We start from the raw sequence: 21119 nt of genomic DNA, 5'->3' as shown, positions 1-21119 counted from the left end.
GGTCCTCTCGGCACCAAGCCCCGCTGCCAGTACCAAAGAAAAGGACTAAGAAGGCCAAGCCTGACCAAGGGGATTTGGACAAAGGACCCTGCTCGGACCTCATGCCCGCTAAAGAGCTCAGCTGTGTGGAGTTCTTTCCCCCATAAGTACCCCCCACTGACTCAGGGGAGTGCTAAAGGGCCTAGGCTGATGGCTCAGCCTACCCACTTCAAGGTCCCAGTGCCAGGAGAACTGAAAGTGCCTCCACCACACCCGATACCACTTGTGGCAAAAGGAACCAGCTATGGCTTCCTGTGAGGGCAAGCCCACTGGCAAGGCCTCACACAAGTTAGGCAAGCACCAATGGTCTCTGGAGCCAAGACAGAGCCCTAGGTCACCACGTTCTTGGTCTGCATGCCAACCCAGGTCTCCGGCCTGTCGTTACGAGCCATTGGCATCACGCTCCCAATTCCCCTTGTTGTGCTGAGGCTCGCCCAGTTGTCGTCAATATCCCTGGCACCGGTCCTCATCCTGCTGTCGGTCGCTGTTGCCGAGACCTTGAGGGTGTTCCCTGGCTTGATGTCGCTTCTCCTACCCCCAGGACTGGTCGGACTATTCCCAGCACCGGTCTCTGGTGGTGACGGTGAGCCATCAGACTCAAGCCTCCACAACCCCGCCCTGGTCACCGGAGGTGGACAACTTCTCAGGCTCAGAGGCACAATTCAGCCCGTCACCCAGACAACGTGATTGCGCTTTGGAGGGTGTGTCATCTTCGACACCGGCCTGGCAGCAGAGCCAGTGGCCGACCCAATGGCCGTATTGGAATGCATGGGGCGTTCATATTATGCCAGCCCTCGGTCGCTGCATCAGACAGACTGCCAGCGACGCCCCTGGTACCTGCAGCCCTGGCCTCGGTGTAGGACATCCCGGCAACCGCCTTGGTTGAGGAGCTGGTACTCACCCTAAGGCCTCCCTCCCCGGTGGGTAAGAACACCTCCAGACCTTCCCTGTCATCCAATCATCCTCCTCCTCTGCGGACGAAGCAGTGGCAGGGCCTTCTAGGGCTAGCCCACCGGACAATTTCCATGAGCATCAGGCACTGCTCCACACGGTGGCGGCTAATTTGGGCCTCAAGGCCGAGGAACAGATGGAACCATTATTTAATGTGCTCTTTGGGTCCACCACAATCCGGTTGCTCTCCCAATACACGAAGGGGTCTTGAACATTGCCAAAACCATCTGGGAAACCCCGTCCTCGATCCCCCCCCCCCACCTCAAAAAGGGTAGAAAAAAAGTAGTATGTTCCCGCGAAAGGGTTCAAATACATATACACTTATCTGCCACCGGGGTTGTTGGTTGTGTCGGCGGCTAACAAATGGGGCAGATGGGCCCAACAGTTCTACCCCAAGAACAAAGAGGCGAAGAGACTGGATTTGTTCGGTTGAAAGATTTATTCTATGGCCACCCTCTAGTTTCGGGTGGCAAACCACCAGGCCCTCCTGCGCCGCTATAATTTTAACTTGTGGAACTCTCTCTACAAGTTTAAGGACTCCATGTCCTAGGAGGCAGCCCAGGAGTTTGCTACCCTGGTGGACGAAGGGACCTCCAGCCTGTCCCAGGAGATTCAGGCCTCGATTCAGGACCTTCTGTTTGACAGGGTTGGTCTGTTCTCTGACCAAATGGATGCACGTCTGAACAGCCTAAAGGATACGAGGGCGACCCTCCACTCCCTGGGGATGCACACACTGCAGTCATCCAGGCAGCCGTTCTGGCTTCCTCCGCCACCTAGGCAGTGGCAGCCTTAGCAGGGGCTTACGAGGAAAAGGGACACTGAGTTCAACCACCACAGCCTTTCGTCATCCTGATCTCCTGCAAAGGCTGGCTCAGCGAAACACCACGTTGGCCAGAAGCACTCATTTTGAGGGTGTGCTTGAGAGCGACACTCCAGCCAACTGCCCGGATCCCTCCCGCCCCTTCCTCGACCATCTGTTCCCTTACCGTTCGGCCTGGTCACGGGTTATCTCAGACTGTTGGGTCCTGGACATAGTGGCTCGGGGCTACACCCTGCAATTTGTGGCTGCCCCTCCTTCCCGTCCTCCCCTTTCCCTGTCCCTCTTCAGGAACCCTTCTCACAAGCAGCTCCTCATTCAGGAGGTCGAGAGCTTCCTACATCTGGGGGCCTTGGAGGAGACTCCTCGGGATATGTAAGGAAGAGGATTCTATTCCTGCTACTTCCTAATCCTGAGGGCAAAAGGGCTCCGACCCATCCTGGACGTGCGGGGCCTCAAGAAGTCTCTCATGAAGTTGAAGTTCTGCATGGTATCCCTGGCCTCCGTCATCCCTTCTCTGGGTCTGGGGGACTGGTATGCCACTTTTGATTTAAAAGACACTTACTTTCATGTCTCTGTCTTCCCGGGGCACAGACCGTTCCTGTGCTTTATATGGCAGGGCGCCGCTTCCAGTTTACAGTGCTGCCCTTTGGCCTGTCCTCGGCCCCCAGGGTATTCATGAAATGCGTGGCACTGGTGGTGGCTTACCTGAGGCATTGAGGGGTTCAGATCTTCCCGTATCTCGACGATTGGCATATCAAGGGCAAGTCTCCGGAGCAGGTCCAGAGGAGCCTCGATCTGGTGTGCTCTGCCTGCGGCGATCTTGGTCTCCTAATAAACACAGAAAAATCCACATTAACGCAGGTTCAACGCGTAGAGTTCATCGCTGCAGTTCTCGACTCCATCCGCACCAGGGCCTTCTTGCCAGAAGCATGCCTTCAAGCCATGTCAGACTTGATTGGCCACATACAGAACCAACCTCTCACCACAGCCCACACTTGCCTGTGACTGTTGGGCCACATGCACCTATGTGGTAAGCCATGCCTGGCTTTATCTGAGGCCCCTGCAAGCGTGGTTGGCTTCGGTGTACATTCCCAGCAGGCACCCCCTGAACCTAGTGGTCACGGTGCCGAGCCATGTCCTCTTGTCTCCGGACTGGTGGCCAGATCCCAAGCCTTTGCTGCAGGGAGTCCCTTTCGCAACCCCCTCACCCTGGCTCATCTTGGTCTCAGACACATCAGACCTGGGCTGGGGAGCCCATCTGGGCAAGCTCAACACCCAGGGCCATTGGCTGCAACACAACCTGGCCCTTCATATCAATGTCAGGGAGTTCAGAGCGATTTGCCTCGAGTGCCAAGCTTTCATGCCCCACCTAAAAGGCAGGATGGTGCAGGTCCTGATGGACAATACTGCCGCAATGTAGTACATCACTAGGCAGAACGGCATCAGGTCTTTGTCCCTTTGTTGGGAAGCTCTCAGCCTCTTGGACTCCTGTGTGTGGCACAATATTCATTTGATGGCCTCTCACCTGCCTGGAGCCTAGAATGTCCTGGCCAATCGCCTTAGCAGGACATTCTTGTCTCATCACAAATGGTCGCTCCATCCAGGTAGTAAGCCTAGTTTTCCTCAGGTGGGGGACTCCCCAGGTGGACCTGTTTGTGTCCAGACAGAACAGGAAGTGCCACATGTTCTTTTCTCTGCTGGGCAGAGACAAGGGCTCCCTGTCGGATGCCTTCCTGATCCCATGGTTGGGAGCACTCATGTACGCCTTCCTGCCAGTGCCGCTAATCCACACAGTCCTGCTCAAGGTGAAGCAAGACAAAGCAACAGTCATCCTCATAGCCCCGGCATAGCCTCGTCAGCACTGGTTCGCCATGCTCCTGTGTCTGTTGGCAGCGACCCCGTTGCAGCTGCCTCTTTGGTGGATCTTCTGTCCCAGAACCATTATGGCAGCCGTAATCAAGAGGAGAGACCCAGGGGTCAGTCCTGGGGCCAGTTTTGTTCAATGTCTTCATTAGTGATCTGGATGATGGGGTGGACTGAAGCCTCAGCAAGTTTGTGGATGACACTAAGGAGAGGTAGATACCCTGGAGGGTAGAGAGAGGGTCCAGAGTGACCTAGCCAAATTGGAGGATTGGGCCAAAAGAAATCTGATGAGGTTCAACAAGGACAAGTGCAGAGTCATAGAATCATAGAATATCAGGGTTGGAAGGGACCTCAGGAGGTCATCTAGTCCAACCCTCTGCTCAAAGCAGGACCAATCTCCAACTAAATCAACCCAGCCAGGGCTTTGTCAAGCCTGACCTTAAAAATATCTAAGGAAGGAGATTCCACCACCTCCCTAGGTAACGCATTCCAGTGTTTCACCACCCTCCTAGTGAAAAGGTTTTTCCTAATATCCAATCTAACTTCCCCCACTGCAACTTGAGACCATTACTCCTTGTTCTGTCATCAGCTACCACTGAGAACAGTCTAGATCCATCCTCTTTGGAACCCCCTTTCAGGTAGTTGAAAGCAGCTATCAAATCCCCCCTCATTCTTCTCTTCCGCAGACTAAACAATCCCAGTTCCTTCAGCCTCTCCTCATAAGTCATGTATTCCAGACCACTAATAATTTTTGTTGCCCTCCACTGGCCTCTTTCCAATTTTTCTACATCCTTCTTGTAGTGTGGGGCCCAAAACTGGACACAGTACTCCAGATGAGGCCTCACCAATGTCGAATAGAGGGGAACGATCACATCCCTCGATCTGCTGGCGATGCCCCTACATACACATCCCAAAATACCATTGGCCTTCTTGGGAACAAGGGCACATTGTTGACTCATATCCAGCTTCTTGTCCACTGTAACCCCTAGGTCCTTTTCTGCAGAACTGCTGCCGAGCCATTCGGTCCCTAGTCTGTAGTGGTGCATGGGATTCTTCCGTCCTAAGTGCAGGACTCTGCACTTGTCCTTGTTGAACCTCTTCAGATTTCTTTTTCCTCTAATTTATCTAGGGCCCTCTGTATCCTATCCCTATCCTCCATCATGTCTACCTCTCCTCCAAGTTTAGTGTCATCTGCAAACTTGCTGAGGGTGCAATCCACACCATCCTCCAGATCATTAATGAAGATATTGAACAAAACCGGCCCCAGGACCGACCCTTGGGGCACTCCACTTGATACCGGCTGCCAACTAGACATGGAGCCATTGATCACTACCCGTTGAGCCCGACAATCAATCCAACTTTCTATCCACCTTATAATCCATTTATCCAGCCCCTATTTCTTTAACTTGCTGGCAAGAATACTGTGGGAGACCGTGTCAAAAGCTTTGCTAAAGTCAAGGAACAACATGTCCACCGCTTTCCCCTCATCCACGGAGCCAGTTATCCCGTTATAGAAGGCAATTAGATTAGTTAGGCATGACTTGCCTTGGTGAATCCATGCTGACTGTTCCTGATCACTTTCCTCTCCTCTAAGTGCTTCAGAATTGATTCCTTGAGGACCTGCTCCATGATTTTTCCAGGGACTGAGGTGAGGCTGACTGGCCTGTAGTTCCCAGGATCCTCCTCCTTCCCTTTTTTAAAGATTGGCACTACATTAGCCTTTTTCCAGTCGTCCGGGACTTCCCCCGATCGCCATGAGTTTTCAAAGATAATGGCCAGTGGCTCTGCAATCACATCCAACAACTCGTTTAGCACTCTCGGATGCAGCGCATCCGGCCCCATGGACTTGTGCTCATCCAGCTTTTCTAAATAGTCCCGAACCACTTCTTTCTCCACAGAGGGCTGGTCACCTCCTCCCCATGCTGTGCTGCCCAGTGCAGCAGTCTGGGAGCTGACCTTGTTCGTGAAGACAGAGGCAAAAAAAGCATTGAGTACATTAGCTTTTTCCACATCCTCTGTCACTAGGTTGCCTCCCTCATTTAGTCAGGGGCCCACACTTTCCTTGACTTTCTTCTTGTTGCTAACATACCTGAAGAAACCCTTCTAAGTCCTGCACTTAGGAAGGAAGAATCCCATGCACAGCTACAGGCTGGGGACAGACTGGCTAATCGGCAGTTCTGCAGAAAAGGACCTGGGGATTACGAGATGAGAAGCTGGATGTGAATCAACAGTGTGCCCTTGTTGCCAAGAAGGCTAATGTCATATTAGGCTGCATTAGTAGGAGCATTGCCAGCAGATTGAGGGAAGTGACTATTCCCCTCTATTCGGCACTGGTGAGGCCACATCTGTAGTATTGCATCCAGTTTTGAAGCCCACACTATAGAAAGGATGTGGACAAATTGGAGAGAGTCCAGTGGAGGGCAACAAAAATGATTAGGGGGCTGGAGCACATGACTTATGAGGAGAGGCTGAGGGAACTGGGCTTATTTAGTCTGTAGAAGAGAAAAATGAGGGGGGATTTGATAGCAGCCTTCAACCACCTGAAGGGGAGGTTCCAAAGAGGATGGAGCTCATCAGTTCTCAGTGGTGCAGATGACAGAACAAGGAGCAATGGTATCAAGTTGCAGGTCTAGGTTGGAATTTAGGAAAAACTATTTCACTAGGAGGATGGTGAAGCACTGGAATGGGTTACCTAGGGAAGTGGTGAAATCTCCATCCTTAGAAGTTTTTAAGGCCCGGCTTGACAAAGCCGTGGCTGGGCTGATTTAGTTGGGTTTGGTCCTGCTTTGAGCAGGGGGTTGAACTAGATGACCTCCTGACGTCTCTTTCAACCCTAATCTTCTATGATTCTAACCTGGCGGCGCTGCACCTGTTGGCCTGGTTTCTGTGAAGGGGAGAGGCAGTGGTCAGCAGGTCCTGCTGGGTAGCAGGAAACCCTCTACCAGGGCTACCTACATAGCAAAATGTAAGCGGTTCATATGTTGGGCCTCAGATCACCGCATCCGGGTGCAGGAAGCCCCGCTCAAGTCATCTTGGACTATTTGCTATATCTGAAGCACCAGAGCCTGTCGCTGTCCCCAATCAAGGTGCACCTGGTGACCATCTTGGCTTTCCATCCCCTGTTTCACAGCTGGTTGGTCTTCGTCCATCCCATGACACTGCGGTTCCATGACTGGTTCATCAAGGGCCAGTCCGAGGCCCAAGTGAGAGCCCACATCAGTCTGGTCCAAAGTTACTTTCCGAGCCCTGGGCCTGTTTCATTTACCGAAAATTAATCCTGGCAGAGAGAAACCTTGACATATAGGATAAGTTGCTGCGAGCGATTAAAATATGTCTTAAAGAGTGGCAGTACCTCTTAGAAGGGGCTGGGTTTGCAGTTGAGGTTCTCATGGAGCACTAAAACCTAAGAATATTTCTGCATTGCCAGAAATCTATATCAGCTCCGGATCCATTGGCCACTTTTCTTTTCTTGGTTTGAGTTCATTGTGATGTGCTGCACGGGTGCAAGATATGGAAGGGTGGATGCCTTCTCCCATGAGAATGAAAATGTTGACTCATGCATGAAACCATTTTCAACAGTTTTTAAACTGTCTAATTTTGTCAGTGGAACTGTGGACAGGAACCTAATGTCCATAGTTCAGTAGCTGCTGCTTCACAACCCATTTGCCATCCAGATTCACCAGATGTTGGGCAGTGTAGACATCCAGCCTAGTTCACGTTTCCAGCTACAGAATGGAATTCTCTAAAACAGAGAAAGCATTTATGTCCTAGATGGTCAACCTAGTTTTGAAGTTATGTCACAACTTCTCCCTTGCCAGTTGCTTTGGTTGAACCAAAACAAAAAACATTTAATGGAAATTCTGGTGGGCAGGAATATGCACAAATGTGATGAAATTCATTAATTCCTGTGACGTGAGTTTACGGACAAAGAACCCTTGCTGGAAGTCACTCAGTTTCCTTCAGCTGTTGCCCACCCATCTCAGCCCTGGTCCACCATTTCCCTCAACTTCACTGTAGAATTATCTGTCTTCGATGGTTGTACAGTCATGCTAGTCACAGCTGACCTCTTAACTAAGATGACGTGCTTTGTCCCTTATTGCATGGTCCCATCTTCCCTGGAAAAAGCCCATCTCTTCCTAGAGCTTGTTTTCTGGTTCCATGGACTGGGGACCAACATGCTGTTGGATTGAGGTCCACACCTTGTCTCCTGTTTTGGGCATGAGTTTTTAAATCCTGGGTGTAAAACTCCTTACATCTTCAGCATAGCGCACGCAGACCAATGGGTAGACTGAATGGGTAAACCAGATCTTAGAGCAATAACTCCAGTGCTTCCTAAAATATCACCATTATAACTAGATTTCCTTGCTGCCAGAAGCCGAGGTCACCTACAACAATTCAATCCGTGCCTCTGCTCGACAGAGCCTGCTTGATCCCATTCATGGCTTCCAACCCTTCTTTCGACCAGCATTGCTCACAGACTCCCCAGTCCCAGCAGCAGCAAACTTGGTCACTCATCTGCATCACAGATAACAAGAACTTATAGAACATTTGGAAGCCACCAAAGAAACCTGTAAGTGTTGTGCTAATTGATGCTGCCAGGCTGCACCTAGCTTTAGCACTGGGGAATCTCAAATCAACTTGGACTCCCAAATGAATCCTACCATTGAGTAAGCTGGTTATCACCAACATATAGGTCCATTTGAGGTTCTTGAGCAAATCAGCCGGATGACTTTCAGTCTTCAATTATCAGAGTCAATGAAGACCCATCCACGTCTCTCTTTTAAAACATTACCTTAAAAACCCCTTACCCAGGTTGACCCAGCCCACCTCCAGCTGCCATAACAGACTATGGGCATGAAGAATATATTATCAGACAGATTCTTGACTCCAAGCAAATTTGGGGCAAGCTTTATTACTTGGTGTACTAGGACGGCTACTGTCCTGATGACCAATTGTGGGAACCAGCAGAGAATGTTCATGCACCAGGATTAGTATGGGACTTTCATTGGACCCATCCTAAGAAGCCCAGTCCGAGGGTCCCTAGAAGACACCTGTGAAAGTGAGGGTAACTCTTAGGAACTACAGGCTTGAGTTCCCTCAGCTGAGCCTGGAGCTAGCCAGCTCAGTCTTCAGGCTGGTTAATGACCCTAGCTGGGCTGAGGCAGAATCACCTGATTGGCTGGCCTTCCCAGTTGGTTGCTAAGGAGCCAACCATTCTGCATTTAATAGCAGTGGCAGGTTTCCAGCTGCTTAATGTTTACGCCCGCAACGGTGATATCTCCTGTGCCTGCCTTGTTCCCAGCATCATTCCTAGCTTTGCTCCTGCCTCATTCCCACCCTTGCTCCACACCTGCTGCTCTCTTGTTCCCATCCATCTCCTGTCTGTTCCAGCCTTGATCCCTTGCCTGGCTTCTGACTTCGGCTCTGACCTTTGACTTTGACTCTTGGTTCTTTTTATTGGCTCTAACCACTAGGTCGATCTCCCACTCTGACCACTAGGTCAGACTGCTTATGTCCCCCATCCATGATGCATGTCCCCACATATTTTTTGTTAGTTTCTGTTCTATTTTTCTCATAAACATCTCTCTCTATTTGAACTACAAATATAAGCTAAAATCGCTTCTTGGCCTGACTTGATAACTACTGCTAGACTCCCATCTTCTGTCCCTTTTCATCTCCCTCTGAAATTTTGGGAAAATATAAGTTAACAGCATTGCATAGCCCAACTACACATTATGGCCATATGAGCCATTCTGTAGAGGATATCCATTCATGTTTGAGGACTGAGAGTTGGTATTTATCTGAAGATAACCATTTTAATAGATTCCTGTTCTTAGGTCAGTGCCTAACGCTTCCAACATACCCAGAAGTGATGATGCAATTGAAGGGAGAAGTCCTATACCTGGATACAACATCTCTTCATTTCATAGATTGGGTGTTGGCTGGCTGACATCCACTGATGGATACTGCTCCTTAGCATTGAAAACATCCTAGCTTGCTGGAGAAAGGACTCTACCAGACCTACTTAAGCTGCTAAATAGAAGAGGTTCTCTCTCTAGGCATTGGAGAATTGTCTGTCTCCCTTGAAAGCACTGCTGGCTAGTATCCTGGAGTACTTAACGTGTTTAGGCCTTTCCATAAGCTCCCTAAGAATGCACCTTGTGGCTATCTTTCCTCACTGTTCCCTTCTGGAAGGCCCCATTGTCTTCTGTCATTTGACAGTGGCTAGATTTCTCAAGGGTCTACTTCATGTCTTACCACCAGTCAGAGACCCTCTGCCCTCCTGAGACCTCAACGTTGTTTTAACAAGTTTGATAGGATCTCCTTTTGAGCATTTGGTGACCTGCTCTTTGTACCACCTATCCATGAAAACCATTGCTCAGTGGCCATAACCTCACACAGAAGGATAGGAAACATTCAAGCCCTTACAGCGGGGTCCCCTTAAGTAGTATTCCACAGGAGCAAAATTACTTTAGAACCTTACCAAGGTTCTTATTTAAAGTGGTTTCTGATTTTAATCTTAATCAGGTGATCTGCCTCACACCACTTGGGAAGAAGCTAAACTTCACACCCTGGATGTTGTCAGATCTCTGTCTTAGTGCTTGTCTACACCACTGCTCATTTGGTAACGATAAGGTTACCTAGTTTGTGTTAACATAGTCCTATTTAAAGAGTTTTAGTTTGTGCAAGCAGCATCCACATGTTGGAGTTACAGTGCAGCATGCTGGTACAGGCTGCAGTTCACACCCCTGTAGTCTGAACTGTAGGGCTGTGTAGACATAGCCTTACTATCTAGAGAGAACAGAACCTTTGAGGAATTCTCCAAAATTGTTCCTAGCATGCTCGATCTCCATTCAAAGATTGTCTAAATGGGTCACAGACTGTATTAAGACATGCTAGGCAGTGACCCATTTAAGCCCCACTTGGACAGGTTAGGACCAATTCCACCAGAGCTCAGGGAGTCTCTACTTCTTCACTGTGATGTGTCCCAGTTTCAGAGATTTTTAAAGCAGCTACCTGGAACTCCGTTCACACCTTCACTCAGCACCACTCCTTGGTAGAGGAATTCAGATCCAGCACCTACTTCAGCAGAGCTGTCCCGTAGTCAGTAAACTCAGAATACTCACCTCCAGGCTTGAGTTCAGTGCTTGTGAGTCATCAGAAGGGGAATACATGTGAGCAGTCACTCAGAGAAAAAGAATGGTTACTTACCCCATGCTAACTGTGGTTCTTTGAGAAGTAGTTTCCACTTGGGTTCCACATTCTGCTCTCCTTCCCCATCACTTTGGAATCCTTGATACTCTGGATTTTGTTTTTGTGAAGGAACTGAAGAGCAGTTGTCTGCCCAGCCCTTTGTGTCTTTGGCTGTGGGACTCTGGTGTGGCCCCAACAGACACTGCTGTTCAGAAGATTCTGATCTCAGTCCATCAGGCACATGCACACCAGAAGTGAAATACATGTGGACAACACATCTTGAAGACCCACAGTTAGTGTAGGGCAGGGGTCTCAAACTCGAATCACCAGGAGGGCCACATGAGGACTCGTAGGTTGGCCTGAGAGCCGCATCATCCCCCTCTCCCCCCCCCCCCCGTTGCCCCTGCCCCCCCACTCTGCCCCTGCCTCTGAGGTGCAGCAGAGGGCAGGGGGTTGGGGTGCAGGAGGGAGTGTGGGGTGCAGCAGGGGGCTCAGGGCAGGGAGTTGGGGTGCAGGAGGGAGTGTGGGGTGTGGCAGAGGGTTGGGGTGCGGTAGGGGGCTAAGAGCAGGGAGTTGGGGTGCAGGAGGGGTTCAGATTCCAGCCCGGCGCTGCTTACCTTGAGTGGCTCTGGGTTGGCAGGGGTGCGCACCAGGACCAGGGTAGGTTCCTGGCCCCGGCCCCGTGCTGCTCTGGGAAGGAGTGAGCATCCTGTCCCTGCAGCCCTGGGGAGAGGGGGAGCAGAGAACTCAGTGAGCTGTTCTTGCCTGGGTACCTCCCCTGAAGCTCCCATTTGGCCGCGGTTCCCTGTTCCCGGCCAATGGGAGCTTCAGGGGAGGTAACCACAGGCAAGAACAGCTCACAGAGTTCTCTGCTCCCCCTCCCCCCGGGGTTGCAGGGAAGCGGCGCCCGCCGCTTTCCAGAGCGGTGCGGGGCCCTCAGCACCCCGGGGTTGGCAAATCCGTGGGCCAGATCCAAAGCCCTGAGGGACCGGATTTGGCCCAGGGCTATAGTTTGCCAACCCCTGGCCTGGAGGTAGGCTGGGGAGGTGGCGTGCTGGGGAAGGGATGGGGGGGCTGTGGGGATCTTGGCGGACCGCATGTTTGAGACCCCTGGTGTAAGGTAAGTAACCAATGTACATGGCAGGGGCATGACTGTTTCATCAGGGGAGAAGAAAGATATCTTGGTTCTCAGGGTAACCTGTTCCTGCAATCCATACTCCTATTCCTCTACAATCTCCTCTGGAGGTTCCGAGGTTCTAGATGCCATAGCTGAGAGAGATCGTCTAAGGGTCTCATGGGTGAGGCTCGAAGCCTGAGAAGTGTGGAGGTGATATGATGCCCAGGGATCCCAGTAGGGCCACTGGGGTGGTGGGATAGAACCTGGCGGTGGTGCCCTATGGTCGTACCATGGTGGGGGTAGGGCAGGCTCAGGGTATGACCAAGGAGCCCCTTCATAGCGGGAATCATAGGGAACGTGGGAGGAGTGATGGGAGACGACTTCCTCTGGCTCACTGTCTAGAAAGTGGAGGTGCATGGCAGGTACCGAAGAGAACTGGCAGGTACTGGGAGAAAACTCGGTTCCGAGTTCCTGGTTCCGAGAAGAGGAGACTCTGGTATATCAGATACCCTGAGTTCACCTGTGTGCCATGATTTCAGCAGTGCTGACCGCCCCAGTGCTAGTGGTGGAATCGGGGGAGTCTGGGATCTTGCCCGCACTGAACGTTGCAGTGCTGAATGGGGCACAGATGACGGTGTTCAAGGTTCAGTGCGTACCTGCAGCATTTTCTTACTGGAGTACTCTCTACTCCTATCTTTGTCCATCAATACCCTTGGCTCAGTACCTGTGCCCGTCAGATCCATAGGCACGTCAACAGTACCTGCCGTTCCAGATATTTGTGAGCCGTGGGTACTGGGCTTGGATTGTCTTGGTGCTGATGGTACTGAGCATGCCGGAGATCTTTTACGGCCAGCTTGGAGACTCACTGCTCTCTTTTTTTGATGTCTTTATGAGAGACATTCACAGCTGATTTCTTTGAGCCAGGGTCCTTGCATGTTGAGGGCTGTGGGGAAGACTCACGCCTTCTGGGTGACTCCTGGCACGGACTGGGGAAGGTTGCAGGGCTGCCGCCATAAAGATGATCTTCTGTCTCAACTCCCTGCTTTTCGAGACCTGGGTCTGAGTTGTTGGCAGAGACGACACTCCTGGGAAATGTGGCCTTCCCCGAGGCAGCATATGCAGCGAGAGTGTTTGTCTGCCACAGAGATAGCCTCTTTGCAAGAGAAGCACTTCTTGAAATCCATATCCTGGTTGGGGAAAAGGGACCCTTAGCTGATGATTTCTGGCTACTCCGTGACATTTCAAAAGTGGCTGCAGACACAATGCAAATACCTCTGGAGGAAGGAAAGGACACTCACCAAACTCCTTGACATCCTATATTCTTCCTCCTCCTCCTGGACCCTGCAAAAACTAGATGGCAAACCCCAGCTTCCGTGACGCCTATTTGGAAATGGGCTGATAAAAAATATTACGTTCCAGCTAGAAGGAGGGATTTCTTTTTTCCCACCCTCCCCCAACTCCATCTTTGTGGACAGAGTAAACTCCCACAGCCACCAGCACCAAATGAGATCCACCCGCATGATAGGAAGCACTTGGTTCTCTTCAGGAGAAAGGTCTACTCCTCTGTGACTTTGCATTTTTGAATTGCAAATTGTCAAGCCTGATGACCAAGTATGACTACATTAACTATTTGAAACTCAACAGTTTTATTGGTCAGCTCCCAGAGTCACAGAGCAACCAGGAAGGGCAGCTAGCAGCCAAAACAGGGCTCCAGTTAGCTGTCCATGCAGCCGATACAGTGACCCGGTCCATCTCTACGGCAGTGGTTATGTGCAGACAACTGCGGAAGACCTTCCCTTTGAAGTCATCAAGTTGTTTGCTGAAAAAACTGACGTGTCCCTCCATACCATTAGGGATACCAGGGCCACTCTCTGCTCATTACAGATCTATACATCCGGACATCAGAACATTTAGTACTCAGTCTCAACATAAATTCCATACCTCTCAGTACACAACTCAATGCTTTTATGAACCTCAAAGAAAGAAATCTAGGTTCTCCAGATGCAAACCATCAGTTCCACAGCCTTCCTTGTTGCAACCATCTACCCCAAAACTCCAATTTTGACGGATTGGTTGAGGTGTTGACATACCACACCCCTGAAATACTACAGGTGACCAACCTATCCTCCCCATTCAGCTACCACCTTGCCATATTAACCATTGCCATTAACTGGGAATTGGTCCTGCTTTGAGCAGGGGGTTGGACTAGATGACCTTCTGGGGTCCCTTCCAACCCTGATATTCTATGATTCTATGATTCTATATTCCATCGCACTTGGGACCAATGCGTCTTGGAGATCATTTGCAATGGGTATTCCATCCACTTTACCTTCTTCTCTGCGCACAACACCCCTCCCCGTCCCTGTTCAGGGACCCTTCTCAGGAGAGTTTACTGTGACAAGAAATAGATTGCCTCCTCCAGTTAGGAGCCATAGAATCAGTACCTCAATATCTATGAGGCAAAGCTTTTTACTCTTGCTATGTCCTAATACCCAAGAGAAAGGGAGGTTGGAGACACATACTAGACCTCAGAGCACTCAACAAGTTTGTCAAAGCTCAAAAAGTCAAGAGGGCCACTCTAGCAACGATTACTCTAGCACTGGAACAGGGAGACTGGTTTTTGATCCTCAACCTTCAGGATGCCTATTTCCATATTTCAATTCTACCATCCTACAGATAGTTTCTCAGACTTACCCTAGCAAACAATGACTACCAGTACAGAGTACTCCCCTTCAGGCTATCATCGGCTCCGAGAGTGTTCTCAGTAGTGACCGCTCACCTATGCTCCTAGAGGATCATGATCTACCCCTACCTGGATGATTGCCTCTTGAGAGCCTTCTCCGTCAACGAGGTTTGCTGTGTTACTAAAGCCACAATAGACTTATTCATAGAACTGCGCCTACAGATCAATGCCAAGAAATCAACCCTTGCCCTGGTAAAATGCCTGGAATTCGTAGGGCCGGACCTCGACTTGTTACAGGCCAAAGTGCTTCTACCCCACCACAGGCTCCTCTCCTTGGCCACACTCATAGAGACAGTAAAAAACAGCCCCCAGATATCAGCCAGACACTACCTCCAACTCTTGGGGGCATATGGCAGCTGGCACAGCGGTGATACTTCATGCCAGGCTTCATATGTGGTGTCTCCAGATGTGGTTCAGCTCGGTCTACAGACCAAACAGAGACAGACTAGACAAACCTCTCTCACTGCCCACTAAGGTCAAAAGCTTTCTGGATTGGTTGAAAAACCCAGCAAATGTTTCCAAAGGGATCCCCTTTTCACAAACTTTCCTGTCACTACTTCTCACCACTGAGAAATCCCTCATAGGATGGGCCATGCATCTAAATGACCTTACAACACAAGGAAATGGTCGTTCAAGGACACTTCTCTTCACATCAACCTCCTTGAGCCCAGAGCGGTCAGGAATGCCTGCACTTGTTTCCTCTTGCTGATCAAGGGAACACACGAGAGTTCTAACAGACAACATAACATGTGTGGACTACATAAATAGACAAGCAGGAGCCAGTTCACGCTCCCTCTGCTCAGAAGCACTAAAGTTATGGAACTGGTACATCTCCCACAATATTACACTATCAGTGGCCTACCTTCTCGGCACACAAAACTTGATGGCAGACCGTCTCTCACATGCAAGTTCCCACATGACCATGAATGGGAAATAAACCCAGCAGTGCTTCACAACGTATTCAGGCAGTGGAGGACACCGACCACAGACCTGTTTGCCACTTACCTGAAGAGGAAATGTCCATGTTTCTGCTCCAGAGCAGGGATAGAACAGCACTCCCTGGGTGACGTTCTTCTTATTCCTTGGGACAAGAACCTTTTCTATGCCTTTCTCCCATTTCCCCTATTGTCAAAAGTCCTATTTAAAATAAAAAGAGAAGAAGCACAGATCATACTGATTGCTTCCACCTTGCTGAGACAAACTTGATATCCTTGCCTGTCACAACTCACAACATACGCACTGATCTCTCTCCAATCCACTCTACCTCCTCTCACAGAATGAAGGTCACACTCTGCATCCCAACCTGAGGAGTCTCCACCTCAAGTCTTGGCTCTTTCATGGTTCCAACGCATAGAAAACTCCTGCTTGGAGGAGATACAAGACTTATTACTACACAATAGAAGATCCACATCATGTCGTATGTACCAGCAAAAGTAGTCCAGGTATCAGGCTTGGTGTAGTTCCCAAAAAATTTCTCCAACATCTGCTACTCTTCCAAAGAGCATAGACTATATACTGACTCTTAAAAAATCAAGACTATCTCTCAGTTCACTCAGGGTCCACCTAGCAGCTATAGGAGCCTTCCACCGACAAGTAAAGGGATACTTGATGCTATCACACCAAACCACAAAATCATTCCTCGGAGATATAGTAAACCTTTTATCACAACCCCGACATCCCACCCCTACATGGGATCTAAACCTAATGTTGAAAAGCCTGACTAGACCTCCCTTCGAACTATGGCAACCTGTTCGCTTACATACCTGTCATTGAAAACGGCCTTCCTGGTGTCAATCGCCTCAGCTAGGAGAATAGGGAAAGTAGAACTAAAAAATAGAACTATCCTGTGCTCCCCCACCAAGGTGCACTGTTTGATTGAATAAGAAACTGTCAGCCCCAGGGTTGGAGGGCTTCAGCTGTGAGCTCTGAATGGGGCTGACAACTTAGACTGACAGTTTGCTGACAGTGCGACTCCAGCTATGAGCCCTGCATGGGGCTGACAGCCAACAGGCGATGTAAGTAATGCAGTGTCTACATAGAATCATAGAATATCAGGGTTGGAAGGGACCCCAGAAGGTCATCTAGTCCAACCCCCTGCTCGAAGCAGGACCAATTCCCAGTTAAATCATCCCAGCCAGGGCTTTGTTAAGCCTGACCTTAAAAACTTCTAAGGAAGGAGATTCAACCACCTCCCTAGGTAACGCATTCCAGTGTTTCACCACCCTCTTAGTGAAAAAGTTTTTCCTAATATCCAATCTAAACCTCCCCCACTGCAACTTGAGACCATTACTCCTCGTTCTGTCATCTGCTACCATTGAGAACAGTCTAGAGCCATCCTCTTTGGAACCCCCTTTCAGGTAGTTGAAAGCAGCTATCAAATCCCCCCTCATTCTTCTCTTCTGCAGGCTAAACAATCCCAGCTCCCTCAGCCTCTCCTCATAACTCATGTGTTCCAGACCCCTAATCATTTTTGTTGCCCTTCGCTGGACTCTCTCCAATTTATCCACATCCTTCTTGAAGTGTGGGGCCCAAAACTGGACACAGTACTCCAGATGAGGCCTCACCAATGTCGAATAGAGGGGAACGATCACGTCCCTCGATCTGCTCGCTATGCCCCTACTTATACATCCCAAAATGCCATTGGCCTTCTTGGCAACAAGGGCACACTGCTGACTCATATCCAGCTTCTCGTCCACTGTTACCCCTAGGTCCTTTTCCGCAGAACTGCTGCCTAGCCATTCGGTCCCTAGTCTGTAGTGGTGCATGGGATTCTTCCGTCCTAAGTGCAGGACCCTGCACTTATCCTTATTGAACCTCATCAGATTTCTTTTGGCCCAATCCTCCAATTTGTCTAGGTCCTTCTGTATCCTATCCCTCCCCTCCAGCATATCTACCACTCCTCCCAGTTTAGCATCATCCGCAAATTTGCTGAGAGTGCAATCCACACCATCCTCCAGATCATTTATGAAGATATTGAACAAAACCGGCCTCAGGACCGACCCTTGGGGCACTCCACTTGATACCAGCTGCCAACTAGACATGGAGCCATTGATCACTACCCGTTGAGCCCGACAATCTAGCCAGCTTTCTACCCACCTTATAGTGCATTCATCCAGCCCATACTTCCTTAACTTGCTGACAAGAATACTGTGGGAGACAGTGTCAAAAGCTTTGCTAAAGTCAAGAAACAATACATCCACTGCTTTCCCTTCATCCACAGAACCAGTAATCTCATCATAAAAGGCAATTAGATTAGTCAGGCATGACTTGCCTTGGTGAATCCATGCTGGCTGTTCCTGATCACTTTCCTCTCATGCAAGTGCTTCAGGATTGATTTTTGAGGACCTGCTCCATGATTTTTCCAGGGACTGAGGTGAGGCTGACTGGCCTGTAGTTCCCAGGATCCTCCTTCTTCCCTTTTTTAAAGATTGGCACTACATTAGCCTTTTTCCAGTCATCGGGACTTCCCGGGTTCGCCACGAGTTTTCAAAGATAATGGCCAATGGCTCTGCAATCACAGCCGCCAATTCCTTCAGCACTCTCGGATGCAACTCGTCCGGCCCCATGGACTTGTGTACGTCCAGCTTTTCTAAATAGTCCCTAACCACCTCTATCTCCACAGAGGGCTGGCCATCTCTTCCCCATTTTGTGATGCCCAGCGCAGCAGTCTGGGAGCTGACCTTGTTAGTGAAAACAGAGGCAAAAAAAGCATTGAGTACATTAGCTTTTTCCACATCCTCTGTCACTAGGTTGCCTCCCTCATTCAGTAAGGAGCCCACACTTTCCTTGGCTTTCTTCTTGTTGCCAACATACCTGAAGAAACCCTTCTTGTTACTCTTAACATCTCTGGCTAGCTGCAGCTCCAGGTGCGATTTGGCCCTCCTGATATCATTCCTACATGCCCGAGCAATATTTTTATACTCTTCCCTAGTCATATGTCCAACCTTCCACTTCTTGTAAGCTTCTTTTTTATGTTTAAGATCCGCTAGGATTTCACCATTAAGCCAAGCTGGTCGCCTGCCATATTTACTATTCTTTCGGCTCATTGGGATGGTTTGTCCCTGTAACCTCAACAGGGATTCCTTGAAATACAGCCAGCTCTCCTGGACTCCTTTCCCCTTCAAGTTAGTCCCCCAGGGGATCCTGGCCATCCGTTCCCTGAGGGAGTCGAAGTCTGCTTTCCTGAAGTCCAGGGTCCGTATCCTGCTGCTTACCTTTCTTCCCTGCGTCAGGATCCTGAACTCAACCAACTCATGGTCACTGCCTCCCAGATTCCCATCCACTATTGCTTCCCCCACTAATTCTACCCGGTTTGTGAGCAGCAGGTCAAGAAAAACGCCCCCCCTAGTTGGCTCCTCTATCACTTGCGCCAGGAAATTGTCCCCTACGCTTTCCAAAAACTTCCTGGATTGTCTATGCACCGCTGTATTGCTCTCCCAGCAGATATCAGGAAAATTAAAGTCACCCTTGAGAATCAGGGCATGCGATCTAGTAGCTTCTGTGAGCTGCCGGAAGAAAGCCTCATCTACCTCATCCCCCTGGTCCGGTGGTCTATAGCAGACTCCCACCACTACATCAGTCTTGTTGCACACACTTCTAAACTTAATCCAGAGACACTCAGGTTTTTCTGCAGTTTCGTACCGGAGCTCTGAGCAGTCATACTGCTCCCTTACATACAGTGCTACTCCCCCACCTTTTCTGCCCTGCCTGTCCTTCCTGAACAGTTTATAACCATCCATGACAGTACTCCAGTCATGTGAGTTATCCCACCAAGTCTCTGTTATTCCGATCACGTCATAGTTCCTTGACATCACCAGGACCTCCAGTTCTCCCTGCTTGTTTCCAAGGCTTTGTGCATTTGTATATAAGCACTTGAGATAACCTGTTGATCGCCCCTCATTCCCAGTATGAGGCAGGAGCACTCCCCTCAGAGACATTCCTGCCTGTGCTTCCTCCCGGTATCCCGCTTTCCCACTTACCTAAGGGCTTTGGTCTCCTTCCCCCGGTGAACCTAGTTTAAAGCCCTCCTCACTAGGTTAGCCAGCCTGCTGGCAAAGATGCTCTTCCCTCTCTTCGTAAGATGGAGCCCGTCTCTGCTCAGCACTCCTCCTTCATGGAACACCATCCCATGGTCAAAGAATCCAAAGCCTTCTCTCCGACACCACCTGCGTAGCCATTCGTTGACTTCCACGATTCGACGGTCCCTACCTAGGCCTTTTCCTTCCACGGGGAGGATGGACGAGAACACCACTTGCGCCTCCAACTCCTTTATCCTTCTTCCTAGAGCCACATAGTCCGCAGTGATCCGGTCAAGGTAATTTTTGGCAGTATCATTGGTGCCCACGTGGAGAAGCAGGAAGGGGTAGCGATCCGAGGGCTTGATGAGTCTCGGCAGTCTCTCCGTCACATCGTGAATCTTAGCCCCTGGCAAGCAGCAGACTTCTCGGTTTTCCCGGTCAGGGCGGCAGATAGATGACTCAGTCCCCCGGAGGAGAGAGTCCCCGACCACCACCACCCGCCTTCTCCTCTTGGGAGTGGTGGTCGTGGAACTCCCAACCTCAGGACATAGCATCTCATGGATACTGCGTTGCCCTAACTACATTGATTACTCATGGACGTGAAGTTAAGTTGATGTAATGGTGACTTACATCAGTGGGAGCTTTAGTGTAGATGCTTACAGAGTGAGGTTAACATAAGCTGCCTTATGTCAACCTAACTCTGTGATGTAGACCAGGCCTTAATCAGGTCTACTCTAGAACAACTAATTAGAGTTGCAGTGACCAGAGTGTTGGATCAGCAGCTGTTGCCCAGCACTCTGTCATAATCCCCACTGCCAGAGCCTTTCCCTAGTGACAGTCTTTGACTGTAGCGAGAAAAAGCTCGAGGAGTGGGAAGGCAGCAGAACACTACACTGCCAAAGATAGCAAAGTAGACATGGGAGACGTTGCTTAGGTATGTAGAGACCCATATAGGATATACAGCGTAGGCTTCTGATGTGTAGTGCACTCTACTCTGCTAAGCAGTACCTCGCCATCCACAGTGCTGTTATGCCCGTGCTAGTTGGCATTCAGTGTTTGTACTGTACACATTGCCGTAAGTGTGGATCTACCCTTTATCTCATATGCATCGCATTTTGATTGCCTCATTTATTATAAACTTAGTCTCTGCAGTTATCCTTTTATTTTGTCTGTATATCTTGTTACCTTTTCCTGCTTGCTATCACTTTTATTTGGGAGGCAGCTTTCACTAGACCTACAAATATCCATTATTCTTTGCAAGCTCAAATCCATTTCTAGTAATCATTTTGTTTTGACATAGCTGTCAATATACCACCAATAATTTACTCTATAATTATTGCACCTGTTAACTGTTCAAATTCACATGACTTAGAT

The 21119-nt window shown here is 49.7% G+C and overlaps 1 protein-coding gene across 1 annotated transcript in view; it reads left to right on the top strand.

Moving 5' to 3' along the window:
* UGGT2 (UDP-glucose glycoprotein glucosyltransferase 2) overlaps nucleotides 1-21119 on the top strand; it is a 306688-nt gene that overhangs the window by 43795 nt on the left and 241774 nt on the right. The gene's annotated exons all lie outside the window — the stretch shown is intronic.

This window comes from Lepidochelys olivacea (genome assembly GCF_965140295.1).
Source record: "Lepidochelys olivacea isolate rLepOli2 genome assembly, chromosome: 1".
NCBI lineage: Eukaryota > Metazoa > Chordata > Testudines > Cheloniidae > Lepidochelys > Lepidochelys olivacea.
This window is presented reverse-complemented; position numbering and strand designations above follow the sequence as displayed.